We start from the raw sequence: 20,825 nt of genomic DNA on the forward strand, positions 1-20,825 counted from the left end.
TAAATTTCTGGGTGGCATGGTGGCCCAGTGGTTAACACTGTTGAGTCACAGCAAGAAGGTCCTGGGTTCGAACCCCAGGCTGTCCCACGTCTTTTCTGTGAGGAGTTTGCATGTTCTCCCCGTGTCTGCGTTGTTTTCCTCCAGGTGCTCCGGTTTCCTCCCACCATAAAAGACGTACATGTTAGGGGTTAATAGGCCTAACAGTGCCCCTGACCAAGGCAATAGAAAAAAGAACTGGAGTTGGTCTCTGGGTGCTGCACCACAACTGCCCACTGCTCCTATACAGTAGGATGGGTTAAATGCAGAAAACAGATTTCAAGGGTCACCCTCGTGGCTCATCTGGTAGCATGCATACCACATAAGGCTGAGTCCTTACCACAGCGACCTGGGTTTGAATCTGGCTTGGGCCTTTTTCTGCAAGTCATGCCCTCTCTCTCCCCTGCATTTCCTGTCTCTATTGACTATCACTATCTAATAAAGGTGGAAAATGCCCAAAAAAATAATATAAAAAACAAAAACAAATTTCATTGTAACATGTACAATGACAAAATAAAGTGGCGTTCATTTTCATTCTTTCAAATATCAAACCAAAGATTTTGACATGATGTTTGACAAGGGTGGACAGGTTGCCAAGACTGTTAACAGAGTCAGGGTGGCCAAATAGGACAACTTCATATAGCTTTAAGAAGTGTTATGCATTGCAGCACTTTATATCCTCATGGCAGTTCAAGAGGCTGACTAGATTGGACTGATTGTTTGGTTTCAGGGGAAGATAAAGCTGAGTGTCATCAGCATAACAGTGGGAGGAAATGTCTTATTTTCGAATGATTTGACTTAAGGGAAGCATGTATATAGAGAAATTAATGGGACCTAAGATAGAACCTTGTGGGACCCCGCAGGAGAGACCAGCTGGGAGAGAGAAATATTGCCTATGTTAATGGAGAAGCTTCTGTTTTTGAGGTAGGATGTGAACCATTTCAAGGCACGGCCATCAACACCATCCCTGTACTGGAGACTGTATATCAAATGTCATGATCCACAGTATTGAACGCCTACTGAGGTCAAGAAGAATTAGAATGGCAAAGTGACCGTAGTCGGTAGATAGGAGCAGGTCATTGTACACTTTCAGTAAGGCAGGCTCTGTGCTATAAGCAGCCTTAAAACCTGACTGAAATCTTTTTAAGATGTTGTTTTGGTGTAGATAGGGCAGCAATTGACAAAGACTAACCTTTTCAAGAACCTTTGACAGGAATGGATGTTTAGAAATAGGTCTGTAGTTACTAGGTATGGTAGGGTCTAAGTTGTTTTTTTTTCAGGAGGGCTGGACCACAGTGTGCTTGAAACAGCTTGGAATGGTGTCAGTAGCCAGGGAGCTGTTGATAATGGAGAGGATGCTGGGCTCGGCTGTCAAAGAAATCCTTCAGGAGGGCAGTAGGGACAATGTCATGAGGGCAGATTGTAGGTTTCATGATGGAAACAATCTTTGGAAGGGTGGGTAGCGTGATAAGTTGGAAGCAGTCCAATTTAGAGGAACTGACCAGTGCGACAGCTAAATCATGTGAGTGTGTGTGTGTGTGTGTGTGTGGGGGGGGGGGGTTCATTATCCTCAACTTTGCTAATGAAAACTTTTTAAAAATTATTCACACTTGGGAGACACATCTAAGCTGGTACTGGGGGTGCGGCACGTGACAGAATTTATGGTACTGAATAAAACCTTGGGATTATGAGAGTTGTCACAGATTAGGCCAGAAAAGTAGTTTGACCATTGACCACAGATGTTGTACCAAAATATTATTTGATTTTGCATAGATCTTGAAATAGCATAGCTAGATAGCACACTACTGGCAGTGTACATAGTCTAATGACTAACAAAATATTATGGTAAGAGTTAATCAACGTTTCCAAACATCAAGGTGGTACCGCTGGTAGCTACCAGGGTGTGTTGTCCCTACCTGGTTTCTTTATTAATCTTGTTTTAGGGCAGCTAGGATCCTCTTTTCAAGGGAGTAACTTCTCAGTATTAAGCAGGTCCTTTGGTAATTTACTTTATAATATCAAGGTATACTTCTTGGCACGCCCTTTCAGCTTAAACAATAACAATAACACATCCCGGAACGTCTATAAATATTCTAATCCAAGTACTGCTTTCCCTGAAAAAAACCCCAAACAAAACAAAAGTATACTACCCATTTTTTACATTTTATAAAACATTTGACTGTCCCGAAAAATCCGTTATGTTGTGGTCTGAATTCAAACACAACAGTGGATACTGAGTGGGACTGCATGCCTTAGCAGCCAGTTACATTTCCCAGTTTGGATGGATCCAAATTGTCTGCTAAGGTGTACATTGCTACGTGGGACCGCCTGTTGTGTTTGAAATTAGACCACCGCAATAACCAATTCTGTAGTGCCATCAAAAATTTTTAAAACATTAGAATAAATGGGTAAATTTGGGGGAAATGCAATACTTTAATTAGCATATTTATATGATATTTATACGATACCATTGTCATGTAATGCTTGATTAAGAAGATGAAGTTACACATTGTGCCGTAAATAGGCAGCATTTTATAAGCTGAAAACATGCTGGTATGGGTCTGGTATGGTAGAGTTGATTGCTATCATGATATATTCAACAAAAAAACCACACATACCACATTACCACACTGAGGGAGAAACCCGCTCCAAAATGTATAGTTAATATATGGCACATGAAAGATGCAAAGACTCATGACGTAGGAGACACATGTGGGGTCCGGCATGTTAGACCATTAACATATGAAGCAAGTAGAAAGGCAACATGCCAGTGTTGACCAACTTAACTCTCTAGGAATACATGTGAGAGGCTGGGGAGAGATATTCTAATAGAGCACTGTCACCTTCAGTCTATCCCTCACCGCCACCACTCTCCTCTACATCTGTACCCCTTTTTATGCTTTATACGTGGACACCTCCATCACTCTCCTCTACATCTATACCCCTTTTTATGCTTTATACATGGACACCTCCATCACTATCCTCTACATCTATACCCCTTTTTATGCTTTATACGTGGACACCTCCATCACTGTCCTCTACATCTACACCCCTTTTTATCCTTTATACATGGACACCTCCATCATTCTCCTCTACAACTATACCCCTTTTTATCCTCTATGCATGGACACCTCCATCACTGTCCTCTACATCTATACCTCTTTATATCCTTTATACATGGACACCTCCATCATTCTCCTCTACAACTATACCCCTTTGTATCCTTTATTCATGGACACCTCCATCACTGTCATCTACATCTACACCTGCATGGACAACTCCATCACTGTCCTCTACATCTGCACCCCTTTTTATCCTTTATACATGGACACCTCCATCACTGTCCTCTACTTCTACACCTCTTTATATCCTTTAAACGTGGACACCTCCATCACGCTCCTCTAGTCAAGTCAAGTCAATTTTATTTGTATAGCCCAATATCACAAATTTGTCTCAGTGGGCTTTACAGCAACACAGCATCCTGTCCTTAGACCCTCACATTGGATAAGGAACAACTCCCTTAAAAAAACAAAAACATTTAACAGGGAGAAAACCACAGGGAGAGCAACAGAGGAGGGATCTCTCTCTCAAGACAGACAGATATCTATACCCCTTTTTATCCTTTATACATGGACACCTCCATCACCGTCCTCTACATCTGTACCCCTTTATATCCATCATGGACTCTGTTGAAGCTTCCTGCTCCTCTTGACCCCCTCCTTCCTGCTCACCCCCCTCCCCCTGCTCATCCTCCAATCAGCACCTGCCAACTGTTCCCACCAGTACACTGTCTCAACCCACTGGCACTCCCCTTGCATTATCTGTCAGCCTATCAGTCTGCTACACTGTTGCTTGTCTGTTCATTACCCCAGTATCCGTATATTCTGGTGCGTTGGCCCTTGTTGTTTGCCACATCGTAGTTTGTGCTCCCTGCCTGCCTCGTATCCCACCTGACTATATGTATCACCTTTTTTTATTTTTTAATATCAGTACAGTCACTCTTTTGCCTAACTCCTGCCTCTGCTCAGTGATTCTGTGTGTTGGTCGTCTCTGATCTGTGACAGTACGATCTGGCCAGGAATGGACCCAGCAGAATTTCTACACCTCTGCGCTGCGGTGGACAAGCAGGGTTCCGCGCTCGACACTCATCAGAGGGAAATGGCCGCAGTAACACAGCACCTGCAAGTACTCGCTAACAGCGTTGATCACCTGTCGCCTTAGCTATGGCAGCTCCAGGACACAGCTCCATCCAGCTCAACGGCTTCTCCACCATTGCCGCCGTCCATTCCTCTGGCACCGCATCCCAGCCATGAGCCACGTCTGCCTCCTCCCAGTCACTACAGCGGTCAGCCCGGCCTTTGCCGTTCTTTTTTTTTTTTTTTAATCACAATGCGCTCTGGTGTTTGAGCTACAGCCATCCACCTTCCCGTCTGATCACTCCAGAGTTGCCTACATCATCACTCTCCTGGATGGGAGAGTGGGGGAGTGGGGGATGTCAGTTTGGGAAGCCACTTCTCCTGTCTGCGCCTCCTTGGATAGCTTCACTTAGGAAATGAGAAAGGTGTTCGACAGGTCCACCAGTGGCAGAGAGGCGGCACGAGTCTTGTTGCAGGCACGCCAAGGGAGGAGGCCAGTCTCTGATTATGCACTGACTTTCACACATTGGCTGCTCACTGTTCTTGGAATGTGGAGGCTCAGTACAATGCCTTTCTGAATGGACTCTCTGAAGCTATAAAGGATGAGCCAGCCAACCGTGAACTACCTGCTATGCTTGACTCACTCCTTGATCTAGCCATTCGCATTGATACCACGCTAACACAGAAGCAGAAAGAGAGGCTAGCTGGACGCCCTCAGTTTTTCCCCCATAGATCATCAGCAGCAGAGCTAGCCCTGAGCCCTTCGGATCCTGAGCCTATGCAGGTGGACCGCACACAGTTGTCTCCAGCAGAACGATGACAGCACATCACCACAGGCTCCTGCCTTTACTGTGGCCAGCCGGGACACTACATCGCTTCCTGCCCGTTAAAAGACAATGCTAGCCAGTAAAGCAGGAGTTACTGGTGAGCGTCCTCCCCTTCTCCAAATCTTCCGTCAAACGCTCTCTATTAACCGCCACTCTTCAATGGAGAGATTGGAGGTTGCCGTGCTGCTGGACTCTGGTGCAGATAAAAGCATGATTGACACAGCGTTGGTCAGCCAACTGGGAATCCCCACCCAAGAGTTACCCCAAATCATGCAAGCCAACGCTCTCAACAGCCAGCCTCTCGCTAACGTAAAATATGTAACTGAACCTGTAACACTCCTGCTTTCTGGTTATCACCGCGAAAAGATTCCTTTGCACCTGATAGACACTCCCTCTAATATTGGGGTATCCCTGGCTGGTCAAGCACAATCCCCAAATGACTGGGCTACGAACACCATTTTGAGTTGGAGCACTTTCTGTTTGTCGCAGTGTCTCTTGTCAGCCTTGCCACCAGGTGATGTCATGGAGCCACTGGAGGAGTTTCCAGACCTGTCTGTGGTGCTAGCTGAATATCTGGACTTAAAACCTGTATTCAGCAAGTCACGTGCCACTACTCTTCATCCGCACTGGCCATACAACTGTGCTATTAATCTGCTGCCTGGAACATCGCCGCCTAACGGTCGGCTTTACTCTCTGACAGCCCCTGAAATGGAGACCATAAACAAATATATTAGTGACGCGTTGTCTGCAGGCATTATTTGGCCGTTCTCTTCTCCAGCAGGCACAGACTTCTTTTTTTGTCGAGAAGAAAGACCATTCCCTCTGGCCTTGCATTGACTACCCCGGCCTCAAGACATCACAGTTAAGAACTGGTATCCATTGCCACGTATCTCCTCTGCTTGTGAGAACTTGCAGGGAGCGACCATTTTCAACCAAACTGGATCTCCGCAATGCTTATCACCTGGTGCGCATTCATGAGGGAGACGAGTGGAAAACAGCCTTTAACACACCCAGTGGACATTATGAATACCTGGTAATGCCTTTTGGTTTGACGAACACCCCTGCTGTCATCCAAGCTCTTGTTAATGATGTGTTGCGGGGCATTGTTAATCAGTTTGTCTATGTGTACCTGGATGATATTCTCTAAGTCTCCTCAGGAGCAAGTGCAGCATGTAAGGCGGGTCCTGCAACACTTACTGGAAAACCAGCTGTACGTGAAGGCTGAGAAGTTCGAATTTCACCAGGAAACTTTCTTTCTTGGGGTTTGCAGTGTGTGCTGGGAGGTTGGAGATGGACTCTGCCAAAGTCAAGGCGGTGCAAGAATGACCCCAGCCTGACACCCGGAAGTACTTACTGGAAAACCAGTACAGCTGGTTTTCCATTAAGTGTTGCTTCAAAGGTTCCTGGGATTCACAAATTTCTATGAGGTTTATATGCAGATACAGTTCCATTGCTGCCTCTCTTACCTCATCCAAGGTTCCCTTTTCCTGGTCAGCTGCTGCAGAGGAGGCTTTTTCTAAGCTGAAGAAAGCATTTATCCCCGCTCCTATCTTTATCATACCTGATCCTCAGCTACAGTTTGTGGTTGAGGTGGATGCTTCCAATGTGGGAGTGGGGGCTGTCCTGTCTCAGCGGTCCTCCAAGGATAATAAGCTGCACCCCTGTGCTTTCTTCTCTCATCGTTTGTCTTCCACAGAAAGAAATTATGACACCGGCAATCAGGAGCTCTTGGCTGTCAAGATGGCATTGGAGGAGTGGAGACACTGGTTGGAGGGGGTGGAGAAACCATTCCTGGTTTGGACGGACCAAAAGAACCTGGAGTATATTAAGACAGCGAAGCGTCTCAACTCCAGGCAGGCAAGGTGGGCACTTTTCTTCTCACGTTTCAACTTCACCCTCTACCGTCCAGGGTCCAGAAATGTGAAGCCGGATGCCCTGTCACACCAAGTTTGTCAAGGAGGGGGACTCCTCCGAACCTGAGACAATCCTGCCCAGCCCGGTTGTCTGTTGAGCAAAAGATACTGGAGGTCCTCCATAAACATCCGACCCCAGGTAATGAACCTAGAGGGAGGCTGTTTGTTCCTGTGTCTGTCCACTCCCAGGTTCTCTAGTGGCCTCATGCGTCCAAACTGGCCTGCCACTCAGGGGTCTCACGCACTTTGGTTAGTCTCTGCCAGAGGTTTTGGTGGCCCCACATGCAGAAGGACGTGTTGGAGTATGTAGCTGCCTGTCCCAACTGTGCCCAGGGGAAGCCGTCCAATCGTCCTTCAGCAGCACTACTAAACCCGCTTGCCCATTCCACGATGACCCTGGTCACACATAGCCCTGGACTTCATCACCGATCTCCCGGATTCTGAGGGTAACACTGTGGTTGATAATTTTTCAAGTCTGCATTACAGTCTACTGCCTAAAATACCCACAGCTAAGGAAACTGCTCAATTCCTTGTGCAACATGTTTTTAGGATACATGGCCTGCCTACCTCTGTGGTCTCTGACAGGGGACCTCAATTCACCTCTCATTTTTGAAAAGCCTTCTTTACTCATAGTTTTTCGGTCCAACTGTCGTCAGGTTTCCATCCACAGACTGAGAGGGCCAATCAGCACCTTGAGAGCACCCTCTACTGCATGGTCAGCCAGAACCCATCCTCTTGGAGTCAGCTCCTCCCATGGGTTGAGTATGCGCATAATTCACTGCCCGTCACTTCCACGGGACTCTCTCCATTTCAGGTTTGTTTTGGGTATCGTTCCCCTCATGAGAGGAGGAAATACTTGTGCCCTCTGACCAGGCTTTTGTCTGCAGATGTCACCGGACCTGGCAACGAGCCCGTGCCCAACTCCTGTAGTCCTCAGCCCATCAAAAGGGACAGGCTGACCGCCATCACTCCCCAACACCAGAGAGGACAAAGGGTCTGGTTGTCATGCAGGGACTGCCTACAGAAAGTTGACTCCCAGGTTCGTGGGCCCATTTCCGGTGTCTAAAATTATTAATACCTCTGCCGTCCATTTACAGTTGCCCAGGACCCTTCGGAGAATCCATTCCACCTTTCACGTCTCCTGTATCAAGCTAGTACACACCTGTGTCCTTGCCCCACCCGCCAACCCTCCTCCCCCCCAGTTCATCGAAGGCGAAAAAGTCTACCCTGTCAGGAAACTCCTCAAATCTCGACGCCGGGGGAGAGGCATTCAGTATTTGGTGGACTGGGAGGGCTACGGCCCTGAAGAAAGATCTTGGGTTCCTGCCAGGAACATCTACGACCCCACCCTCATCAGGGAGTTCCACTGTCTGGACCCTGACAGGACGCCTGGGGGGGGGGGTACTGTCATGGACTCTGCTGAAGCTTCCTGCTCCGCTTAACCCCCTCCCTCCTGCTCACACCCCTCTGCTCATCCCCCAATCAGCACCTGCCAACTGTTCCCACCAATACACTGTCTCCACCCACTGGCACTCCCCCTGCATTATCTGTCAGTCTGTCAGTCTGCCACACTTGTTTCTTGTCTGTTCATTACCCCAGTATATATTCTGGTCCGTTGGCCCTTTTTGTTTGCGAGATCGTAGTTTGTGCTCCCTGCCTGTTTTGTATCCTGCCTGATTACATGTATCACCTTTTTTTTTATCAGTAAAGTCACTCTTTTGCTTGACTCCTGCCTCTGCTCAGTGATTCTGCATGTGGGTCGTCTCTGATCTGGGACAATATCCTTTATAAATGGACACTTCCATCGCTGTCCTGTTCATCTACACCCTTTATACATGGATACCTACATCACTGTCCTCTTCATCTACACCCCTTCATATCCTTTTTCTGAATGCAGGTAGGAGGAAATGGGCCAAAAACAAGTGTATACGTACTCATTGAGATGTATTTGTTTTTAATGATAGAAATGGATCTAGACAGTGCTAGACACTAAATACATCGAAGTGGTTCCAATAAATATGGTTGAATTGTGGGATACATGCCAAAGAAAATACTTTTAACGTTCATCAGTCATAAGCATTCAGGGGTGTCAATTCAATAAAACTAAGCTGTTGACTTAAGAGCTTTGGCTAGTCATACAGACGTATTTTGTTTTCGTATTACTGCACATAACTAACAACCAGGTCATTTGGCCCTTTCAATTCCAAATCAGTGCTCTGAGGGGTTATAGCCAAGAAGTGGAAACAGTACGCTTGTAATGAGTGTCAGTAGCCACATCTATGACATTCTGTATTTTTCAAGTTAAAGCAACTTTATTCTCAAACATAATTTGTGCCGATGTGCATCAGTGCCAATGTGCGCACTGATGTCAGCCCACATATGTGTACATATAGCTCACTCACAGTATCACAGGATCACAGAAGTGGCTTGCGCAAGAGCAGGAAGATACGGGGTATAAACCTACGGGGTCGACCAGATATAGGGCAGAACCTGAACGACTAACTTACCAGTTGCTAGAAAACCCCTTGACCTTAGTTATGCACTCAATGTTGAAGGGTGTTGACCAGGCCTTCACAACAGCTTTAGTCTTACCTCAAACACTTCGGTTTACACCTTCTTTAGAAATTGGTCGAGTAACTACTGTTTAAGACAGCATAGGTATATGCAGGGACACATGCACATTCGGGGGGGGGGGTGTAACCCTTCTAAAATGTACAGAGCCAAAAGTGTTATAATTCTCCATTCCCCTAGATGGCGCTGCCTCTGGAGTTTAGCTGAGTCATTCTATCGTGGCTAGCTAGATCATATCAGTTTGCTGTTTTGAGAGTAAAAGCTGCGAGAAGCTGCTGCAAGAGTAGTTTTACTAAAGAGTTGGTTTTGTTTGTGGTTATTAGCGAGCGATAATCACCCGAAGCCTTTTTGTTGGTACATTTTATTTTTTTCTTCCGGACAAAGTTCGAGCGATTCTCCACGATTCCGGATACCTGGCAGTGTGTTGAAACTACATCCAGTGCCAGTGCCCTATCAGCTTACCTCTAGCCGGTGGACTGGACCGTTCCCTTTGGATACAGATGAGATTTATGAGCTCTCCGACGTTACCAATACACTACCCGGGTAGGACTAGCGGTGGTAATAGCACATGTATGTACAAAAGATCTGACCTTGGAAACACGCCAAGAACTGAACTGAACTGGGTTTATATACTGACTGGACTGTTTATACACTGACTGACTATTAATGGGGAAATTGTTTATTATTTTGTTTTATTGTTTTCCACACGTGATTTCCAATTTTATGGAACACTGTTAATAAACAGTGTTACTCTTTTCTTTTTTTAAATTCAACCAGTGGTCGTGACCAATTCACTTCTAGAGCCGAACCTAATGTAGACACTGCCCTGGACGCAGTGTCACATTTTCAAAACCACGTGAATAGGCAGAGATCTGAAAACCGAAACAAAGAATACGGACAAAATAATCTCTGGGTTAATATCCGCGGTGAAAGTACATTCACAGTGTTTGTGTAACAGGTGCAGACTGATGACAGAAGAGGTGATCTTATGCCACGTATTTCAATCTTTAAACGTTCCAGTTTGTAACTGCAAATAACACAAGAAAGACATTTAGCTGTGATGTGGTTCGTATTGGAATAATGGCAGCCGACACAAACAAGAAGTTGTTCACAACTCAAACAGAACAATAAACCCAAAATGTCTTCTAGCGGTGAATAACGACAAGAAACAAAATCGCCTTCAGCAGTTCACATACCAGTCTACCAAACACACTGGCCTACCAAACATACCAGTCTACCAAACACACTGGCCTAACAAACACACTGGCCTACCAAACATACTGGCCTACCAAACAGACCAGTCTGCACAACAAACTGGCCTACCAAACAGACCAGCCTACCAAACATACAAGTCTACCAAACAATCCGGCCTACCAAACATACTGGCCTACCAAGCACACCAGCCTACCAAACATACTGGCCTACCAAACACACCAGCCTACCAGACATACTGGCCTACCAAACACACCAGCCTACCAAACATACTGGCCTACCAAACACACCAGCCTACCAAACATACTGGCCTACCAAACACACCAGGCTACCAAACATACTGGCCTACCAAGCACACCAGCCTACCAAACATACTGGCCTACCAAACACACCAGCCTACCAGACATACTGGCCTACCAAACAGACCAGCCTACCAAACATACAAGTCTACCAAACAATCCGGCCTACCAAACATACTGGCCTACCAAGCACACCGGCCTACCAAACATACTGGCCTACCAAACACACCAGCCTACCAAACATACTGGCCTACCAAACACACCAGCCTACCAGACATACTGGCCTACCAAACAGACCAGCCTACCAGACATACTGGCCTACCAAACAGACCAGCCTACCAAACACACCGGCCTACCAAACAGATAAAGCAGTGACTTTTAGCAAACTAACTGGCGGTAGGTAGCGTGTGTGCTGCCCTCAGGGCCTTGTAAAGCTAGCAGCGTGTTCGTCGTGATTACCTGTATTAAAGTATGAACACGCACACTGGGAGCACTATTTACTACACTGAGTACAATAACACACCACCATGCTTCCGGTTACCACGCCCGCTTACCTGTAAACAACACAAGAAAGACATTTAGACCTGACGGGATTCCTATCGGAGTAATGGCAGCCGACCGACACCAACACCACCAACACCACCCCCTCACAACTGAGGAAAACTCGCTCACGTTCTGCCCTGAGGGGTCACTCTGCCGTTTATGGCTCATTATCGCCATCTACTGTCAACGAGTGAAACTGAATTTAAACCGCTGGAGCGTGTCTTTCTTGGCTGTACAAATAAGCAAGTTAAGATAAAAATAATAACTGGACAAGAAAATAAATGAAAAACTGTGTGTGTGTGTGGGGGGGGGGGCTCGGATTAGCAGATTGAATATTAAAATTTTGATCTTATAAATCTGGCGCCACATTTGACTAACCCCCCTCCCCGCCCCGCCCCGAAATAGCCATGATACAGGATGAGTCCTGACAGTTAGGTGTGGGTTGATGTCCAGTTTGTTGGACCGTGCCATGCGTGCCGTGGACATGTTGGAGGACAATATGTGTGTGTCTGCCTTTACTTGGCAGGATTGTCCAGACGGCCCATCTCGGTATCGCCTCGCAGAAAAGATGACACGTGCCTCCGCACAGGCAGGCTTCAGCCTGCACGCGTAAGCAGCTACATCATATCTGATCAACCACTCCAATGCAGCTAATCAGGGAACATGCAGCCACGCGTATTTCCCCAACGTACAAAGAGGCGGATAATCCACTGGAAACGAGCAACCTGCTCATGCTAAAGTCAAGACAGATGGATACTGAAATGTCCCACTGTCCCTAAAGATGAATGCTTCCTTTTTAAAACCGTGATGTTGGTAACCACCTCCACCTCTACCTCCACCCTTCCGCCCAAACATATGCAGAATCCGGCTGCTGCCCATGAACCGTACTTTCATATTTGCTGGTAACTCAAAGACTGAGGCGTGTTATGTCACTGACATGACTGCAAGTGTTAAACGTTGTAAAATTACAGCAAATTATGGAATTGAATGTCACAGCGGCAAAGTTCGAAGGTGTTGCTCGTCATCATAACTGCTACATCTGACTCTGAAGGAAACAGACTACACATAGATGTAATGAAGCAACGTCACCGCGCGTGCTTCTTTCTCATTGCCACGTTTTCATTATTATTGTGTCTACGGGGATTTGGGATTCTCCTGATTATAATCTCATAACTATTGCTGGATACCTTACATAGCACTACTACTACTACCACTACTACTACTACTACTACTACTAGTTCCGGCTGCTCCCGTTAGGGGGCGCCAAAGCGGAACATCCGTTTCCATCTCTTTCCTGTCCTCTGCATCTTCCTCTGTCACACCAGCCACCTGCATGTCCTCCCTCACCACATCCATAAACCTCCTCTTTGGCCTTCCTCTTCTCCTCTTCCCTGGCAGCTCCATATTCAGCATCCTTCTCCCAGTATACCCAGCATCTCTCCTCCACACATGTCCACACCATCTCAATCTTGTCTCTCTTGCTTTGTCTCCAACCCGTCCAACCTGAGCTGTCCCTCTAATATACTCGTTCCTAATCCTGTCCTTCTTCATCACTCCCAGTGAAAATCTTATCATCTTCATCTCTGCCACCTCCAGCTCCACCTCCTGTCTTTTCATCAGTGCCACTGTCTCCAAAGCATATAACATAGCTGGTCTCAAGACTACACAACATAGCTGGTCTCCAGACCACACAACATAGCTGGTCTCCAGACCACGCACCATAGCTGGTCTCCAGACCACGCACCATAGCTGGTCTCCAGACCACACAACATAGCTGGTCTCCAGACCATAGCACATAGCTGGTCTCCAGACCACGAACCATAGCTGGTCTCCAGACTACACAACATAGCTGGTCTCCAGACCATACCACATGGCTGGTCTCCAGGCCACACACTATAGCTGGTCTCCAGACCACACAACATAGCTGGTCTCCGGACCACACAACATAGCTGGTCTCCAGACCACGCACCATAGCTGGTCTCCAGACCATACAACATAGCTGGTCTCCAGACCACACAACATAGCTGGTCTCCAGACCATACCACATAGCTGGTCTTCAGACCACACAACATAGCTGGTCTCTCGACTATACAACATAGCTGGTCTCCAGACCACGCACCATAGCTGGTCTCTAGACCACACAACATAGCTGGTCTCCAAACCATGCAACATAGCTGGTCTCCAGACCACACAACATAGCTGGTCTCCAGACCATACACCATAGCTGGTCTCCAGACCACACACCATAGCTGGTCTCCAGACTACACAACATAGCTGGTCTCCAAACCATACAACATAGCTGGTCTCCAGACCACACCACATAGCTGGTCTTCAGACCACACAACATAGCTGGTCTCCAGACCACACAACATAGCTGGTCTCCAGACCACACAACATAGCTGGTCTCCAGACCACACAACATAGCTGGTCTCTAGACCACACAACATATGGATACCTTGCGTAGCGCTGATGTGACGGAAAGTGTTGTGATATCGGTGTGATACATCTGGTTTGGCGCCTGGCATTTTCTGTTGCAGTAGAATGCTGGGAAATTTAATAAGAATCTAGTGCAACACAGGCGACCAAGTAGAGCTGAGATGTTCATGTCCAACGAATGTCATGGACATCTTAAGTGATATAAATACACAAGGTTACCTTAATGGGACATGCTAGGTGTTCGGTGGGGAGCCATGTACGTATGTGTCAAAGTTTCTATTTCTTTCCAATTCATGCGAGAGTTGATTAATAAATGAAATGTGGTGAATGTATGGCTCTTACCAGACTGTGCGGTATCATGGCTGTTTATGCCGTCAGCTGGTTCGTCGTCATCTGCTCTCTCCATTTGAACACCGCTTTAAAGGTTTAGGGTCCAAAGATGTCTTCAGAAATACAGCCGCGTTTCATGGTCTGTCGGTACCCCTGGCTGTCTGCCTGCAGCAGGTCAGCGCCAGCATGTCCAGAGCTGCGCTGCTGCTGCCGCGCGAGGCGACAGAGCAATGCAGGCAGCCGCGTGTGCTGCGTTCAGCAGGACCTGTTGGAGACGTACCGGCAGACCCGAGCAGCGTCTTACCGCGTCGCGTTGCTGAAGGAACCCGAGAGCGTTACGCGACACGTATCTGTGGAGAAACCCTCCCCTCCCTCCCCCCTTCACGGAGCGATTCCGTCACGCTGCTTCTGGGATTGTTTTCCTGCGGCTGGTGAGCGCGGCGGTGCCTACCGGAGCGCCCACCCACGCGCGTTCCGGCAGTGGGTATGGACGTGAGACCTGGATTTATCCGCACACCACAGCGTCCAACTTGCCCACTTTGCTGCACGGCACACGAGTATAACAAGGAATGGGAAACACATAAAAAACAACTCACTTGCGTTTGAGATTCGATCCAGTGTCGATGCCAAGTTAATGACTCTCACTGCCAAAGAAAACACGTCACAAGGAGGGGTTCACATCAACTCACACTGGGTTCAGCTGAGCTCATACTGGGTTCAGGTGAACTCATACTGGGTTCAGGTGAATTCATACTGGGTTCAGGTGAATTCATACTGGGTCCAGCTGAACTCATACTGGGTCCAGATGAACTCAAACTGAGTTCAGGTGAATTCATACTGGGTTCAGATGAATTCATACTGATTTCAGATGAATTCATACTGATTTCAGATAAATTCATACTGGGTTCAGATGAACTCATACTGGGTTCAGGTGAATTCATACTGGGTTCAGATGAATTCATACTGATTTCAGATAAATTCATACTGGGTTCAGATGAACTCATACTGGGTCCAGATGAATTCATACTGGGTCCAGATGAACTCATACTGGGTCCAGGTGAATTCATACTGGGTTCAGCTGAACTCATACTGGGTTCAGATGAATTCAAACTGGGTTCAGGTGAATTCATACTGGGTTCAGATAAATTCATACTGGGTTCAGCTGAACTCATACTGGGTTCAGATGAATTCATACTGGTTTCAGATAAATTCATACTGGGTTCAGATGAACTCAAACCGGGTTCAGATGAATTCATGCTGAGTTCAGCTGAATTCATACTTGGTTCTTGTGAATTCATCCATGGTTTGTTCCGCTCTCGGTGCTCAGGTCTGCCCAGTAAAACTGGTCCTCTCGCTCCGTGTTTAGAGATTCAGATAAGAGACTACTTGTTGTGGGAAAAGTGGGAAATGGTGAAAGCTGCACAGTAGCCTGTCTCCTCTACATCCCCTGAAAACGAATTAATTGCTGAGAGACTTAAAATGACATTTATTTACCCTCTAATTAGCCCGTGAGAGCAACCCGTTAACAAAGCTATTTGGAAGGGGGGGGCAGTGGGGAGCGCTTCAGAGAGGACACTGCCACACTGCCGTAGGCTGCTAGAGGAAACCATGATGACCCCAAGGGCAAAACCTGACCAGAACTGGATCGAATATGTTAAATCCCAGACTGTGTTCTCTGTAGCTAAAATTATATATATATATATATATATATATATACACACACACACACACACACACACACACACACATAAAACTTGCCCTCTAAAGCCTAGGAGAGTTACTGCATGTCGCCGGCATTGTTCTAAGCTCCGTGCTCAGAGACACTATGAAAACCAAGCGACCAGGTGCCGCCAGCTCCCCTTCACGCTGACGGCACCACACACTTTACTTGTGAGCAGCAACACGTCGGTGCTGCTGGAGGAGAACGAGTAACATTTCAAATAAAGACAGACGGCTCATAGCCTGGTACGAGCTGCAGGTAAGAAGGCTTCGGCGGACCCCTCCACCCTTTTCCCTCATGGCGTGCCGACTCACCTGGCGACTCCGTCTGCAGGCGGATGAGGAAATACTCTTCAGCTCAGGTAACAACACCCTACAATCCGGGTCTAACAGTCGCCGAGACAAGGAATCCAGTCGTATTTGATCAGCGTGTTGTACTTCGGTCCAGTGAAGTAAGGAACAGTATGGGCACCGGCCCGACCTGAAGGTGGACTGAGAAATCGTGCAGCGGAGGACACAAGGACGCCGGCGCGTCTGGAGTCCGCAGAGCGCGTGGCAGACTGGGCGTGTGTGGACTCGCAGCGCGCTGGGAAGTTGTGTCCAAAACACGCCAGTCTCGCCCCGTTGTGCCTCACTGGTGTAGTCTACACAACCCACCCACCGCCTGGCTGCGCTGCGCTACTCTGAAGAAAGACGGGACTTCTTCCACATGTCTCGACAGATAAGAAAATGGTCCTAGATTCACGTTTCAACATACTTGAGTTACATGGACAAACATCTAACGTGATGGCAGGAATGAGAAAGCGTCGTGCGGATCAGATAGGTTTCCATATTCCGCGCCTGTGACTGGCAGGCAGCGCAGTACCGTAGTCCATGTGAGGTCCAGGACCACACCTTCTGCTCTGCTACGGGAACTTGCCCTGAATCTCCTCGGCACACACGTGGGCTTCATTATCAATGTTTGCTCTAATTCACACGCAAACCTTTCTTAGCTGCTCATACGCAGAGTATTTCAGTCTCTCCCACCACTATGTAGAGAATGCTTTACTTTGTCCCGGTGTCCCAATGTCACGTCACGCTGAAGACAGAAACCAGCCCAGCGGCATTACTGCATCATAAAAAAATGTACGTGTAAAAAATGTACTTAGCAAATTCACAAAAAGAGTCTGACTGTGAATGAATGAATGGTTTCGGTCATACGTTTGTGTGCATGTGTGACAGACAGAATAAAAAGAAAACATCATCGTACATGTTTACTTCAGTCCATTTCACACAACAAAACCCAATCAATCCATGGGTTAAAAAGGAAGAGGCTGAAGCTCAAGATTTACTGTTGTCTATCAAGTTAACCTCGAGTATCAACTTAACCTCGAATATCAAGTTAACCTCGAATATTACAGTTAAGACAGCTGTTATGCTCGCGCACCAGAACCCGACCCGTGTGGCGAAACCCAAGGCAGACAGACACAGGATGACTTCAAAATCCCAAAAGGTGGTTTTATTGTGTGGGGGGGGGGGTGTATGGTGCAAAAGCGTCCTGTTAGTGGGATGTGTGAATAAACTATGTGTGGTGTCCCGTGGTTTGCGTGTATAACTATGTGTGAGTGTTTTTAGCCAATGTGTGGTGCGGTATGTAAATGACCAGGAGGTGTTGAAATAATGTGCGTGCACCTGGCAAGAAAGTCCAGTCTGTGATCCAAGAGGGTTTGTCCGAGGAAGTCCGGGTCCGAGATGTCGAGTCCGAAAGGAGAGGTCCAGGTAGAGGGACAAGGGGGGAGATCTCAGGAGAGGTCCGGGGAAAACCGTGAAGGTCACTGGGGACGAGGGAGACGGGGGGAGCCGTGGAAGTCGCGGAGGGAGAGTCGCAGGGTTCACTACGTCGAAGCCCGGAGTGGTGTTCTGGGAGGCTTCTTGTAGAAGGCTGCCTGATTGCCGCAGGTGCGCCTGATGGATGATGGCAAACACCTGGTGCAGTGCAGCGCTCGTCTCCTCAGAGCGCGAGCCGAGCGCTCGGATGTTTCCGGCACGTCCGAGCTGGGGGAGTGGCTTGAACGTGCCGGGGAGGCAGCTCGGGGCAGGATAACCACAACAGGACCCCCCCTCCTACGGGAGACACCGGGCGACCGTCCGATGGCGTTGGGGTGGGCCCGATAGAACTCCTCCAGGAGTGCGGGGTCGGCCAGGTAGGACCGGGGAACCCAGCTGCGGTCCTCGGGCCCATAGCCAACCCAGTCCACCAGGTATTGGTACACACGCCCCCGGCGGCGTACGGCGAGCAGCCGGTCGACATCCCAGACCATGTCACCACCGTCGAGGACCCTGGGGGGGTGGAGGAGCTTGGACAGGGGGAGACAGGGGGCTGGTGGCTACCGGTTTGAGGCTTGAGACATGAAAGACGGGATGGATCGTGAGTGAGGTGGAGAGATGGAGACGCACCGCCGAAGGGTTGACGATGCGGTCGATGGTGTAGGGGCCGACTTAGCGGGGAGCCAGCTTCCGGTTGAGGGTAGAGAGGGGCAGGTCCCGGGCCAGGAGCCATACCCTCTGGCCAGGTCGATAAGCTGGGGCCGGCACTCTCTGTCAGTTGGCGCTGCGCCGGGCCCGCTCTGTAGCTCGCAACACAGCGGCCCGGGCGGTCTTCCAAACGCGCCGACATCGGCGGAGATGGGCCCTCGCGGACGGGACCGCCACCTCCAACTCCTGATGGGGGAACAGAGGGGGTTGATAGCCAAGGGAACACTCGAAGGGGGACAAACCGGTAGCCGAACTCTCCATGGAGTTGAGCGAGTACTCCACCCAGGGCAGGTACTTGCTCCAGGAGGTGGGGTTGCTGGTGGTAACGCAACGCAAAGCCGCCTCCAGGGCTTGATTGGCCCGCTCTGCCTGCCCATTGGTCTGGGGGTGATACCCGGAGGAGAGGCTGACCGTGGCCCCAATCCCCTTACAGAAGGCCTGCCACACCTTAGAAGGGAACTGGGGACCACGGTCAGAGACAATGTCCAGGGGAATCCCATGGGGTCGGACGACGTGGGAGACGAGAAGGTCCGCCGTCTCGGCTGCAGAGGGGAGTTTGGTGAGGGCAACAAAGTGGACGGCCTTGGAAAACCGGTCGACAATGGTCAGAATGGTGTCATTGCCTTGGGACACGGGGAGGCCGGTTACAAAGTCCAAGGCAATGTGGGGCCAAGGTCGGCCGGGGACAGAAAGGGGGCACAGGAGACCTGCTGGAGGGCGATGGAGAGCCTTGCTGCGGGCGCAGGTGGTGCAGGCAGCCACAAACTCCCTGGTGTCTGCCTCCATGGTGGGTCACCAGAAACTCCTGCGGTTGAAGGCCGCCGTTCGGTGGACATCAAGGTGGCAGGCAAAACGGCTGGAGTGGCCCCACTCCAGCACCTGGGGCCGGACAGAGGGAGGCACAAATAGCCGGTTCCGGGGTCCATTGCCTGGGTCGGGCTGGGCGCGCTGGGCCCTTCTCACCAGCGATTCGATGGCCCAGGTGACGACACCCACCACCCGGGCCGGGGGAAGGATGGTGTCTGGGGCGTCAGGGGATCCCTCGGGAAACAGACGGGAGAGGGCGTCTGCCCTGACGTTCTTGGTGCCCGGGCGGTAGGTGAGGGTGAAGTCGAACCGGCTGAAGAAGAGAGCCCAGCGCGCCTGCCTGGGGTTGAGCCTCTTAGCCGTCCGCACGTAGGTCAGGTTCTTGTGATCGGACCATACGATGAACGGCTGCCCTGCTCCCTCCAGCCAGTGTCTCCACTCCTCTAGGGCGGCGTGGACAGCCAGCAACTCCCTGTTGCCGATGTCATAGTTCTTCTCCGCAGGACTGAAACGCCGGGAGAAGAAGGCGCACAGGTGGATCTTCTGGTCCTCCTCCGACCGCTGGGAGAGGACGGCTCCGATGCCCGTGTCCGATGCGTCCACCTCCACGATGAACTGCCTGGACGGGTCCGGGTGGGCGAGCACCGGAGCCGTTGTGAACAGCCTCTTCAAGGCTGAACCCGCTGATGAAGCGCTGGTGGAAGTTTGCAAACCCCAGGAAGCGCTGGAGTTGCGTCCTGTTGGTGGGCCGTGCCCACTCCTCCACCGCTCGGGTCTTCCTGGGGTCAGTGTGGACGAGCCCCTTCTCCACGATGTGGCCAAGGAACTCCACGGAGGCGGAGTGGAACACACACTTTTCGGCCTTCACGAAGAACCTGTTCTCCAGCCGCCGTTGGAGGACCAGGCGGACATGCTGGTGGTGTTCCTCCTCAGTCCTGGAGAACACGAGGATGTCATCCAGGTACACCACCGCGAACGTGTTCAGCATGTCCCGGAGCACGTCATTGACCAACGCCTGGAAGACGGCCGGGGCGTTGGTGAGGCCGAAGGGCATAACGAGGTACTCGAAATGCCCTAGGTGGGTGTTGAAGGCCGTCTTCCATTCATCCCCTTCCCGGATGCGCACCAGGTGGTACGCGCTGCGCAGGTCTAGCTTGGTGAACACCGTGGCGTGAGTGAGTGGCTCAAACGTGGAACTCATAAGGGGGAGTGGATATTTATTTTTCACCGTGATATTATTTAGCATTCGATAATCTATGCAAGGCCTCAGGCTGCCCTCCTTCTTTGCCACAAAAAAGAAGACAAGGGCCTTATGATTCCTGAGGCCAGGGACTCTGTGATATAATTGCGCATAGACTCCTTGTCCGGGACGGAGATGTTATACGGCCGACCGGTGGGAAGGTCGGCCCCGGGAAGGAGATCTATGGCACAATCATAGGGACGGTGAAGGGGGAGGGAAAGTGCACTGTCCTTACTAAATAC

General features: G+C 49.4%; 1 protein-coding gene across 1 annotated transcript in view; it reads right to left on the reverse strand.

Annotated features, from left to right (window-relative positions):
* ano1a (anoctamin 1, calcium activated chloride channel a) overlaps positions 1-16,406 on the reverse strand; it is a 159,407-nt gene extending 143,001 nt beyond the window's left edge. Inside the window, exon 1 of the mRNA XM_056279425.1 lies at positions 16,338-16,406. The gene's annotated coding sequence lies outside the window, so the exon portion shown is untranslated. The remainder of the gene's footprint in view (positions 1-16,337) is intronic.
* Between the last annotated feature and the right edge of the window lie 4,419 nt (positions 16,407-20,825).

Source organism: Lampris incognitus, chromosome 4, assembly GCF_029633865.1.
Source record: "Lampris incognitus isolate fLamInc1 chromosome 4, fLamInc1.hap2, whole genome shotgun sequence".
In the NCBI taxonomy this organism is placed as follows: Eukaryota; Metazoa; Chordata; class Actinopteri; order Lampriformes; family Lampridae; genus Lampris; species Lampris incognitus.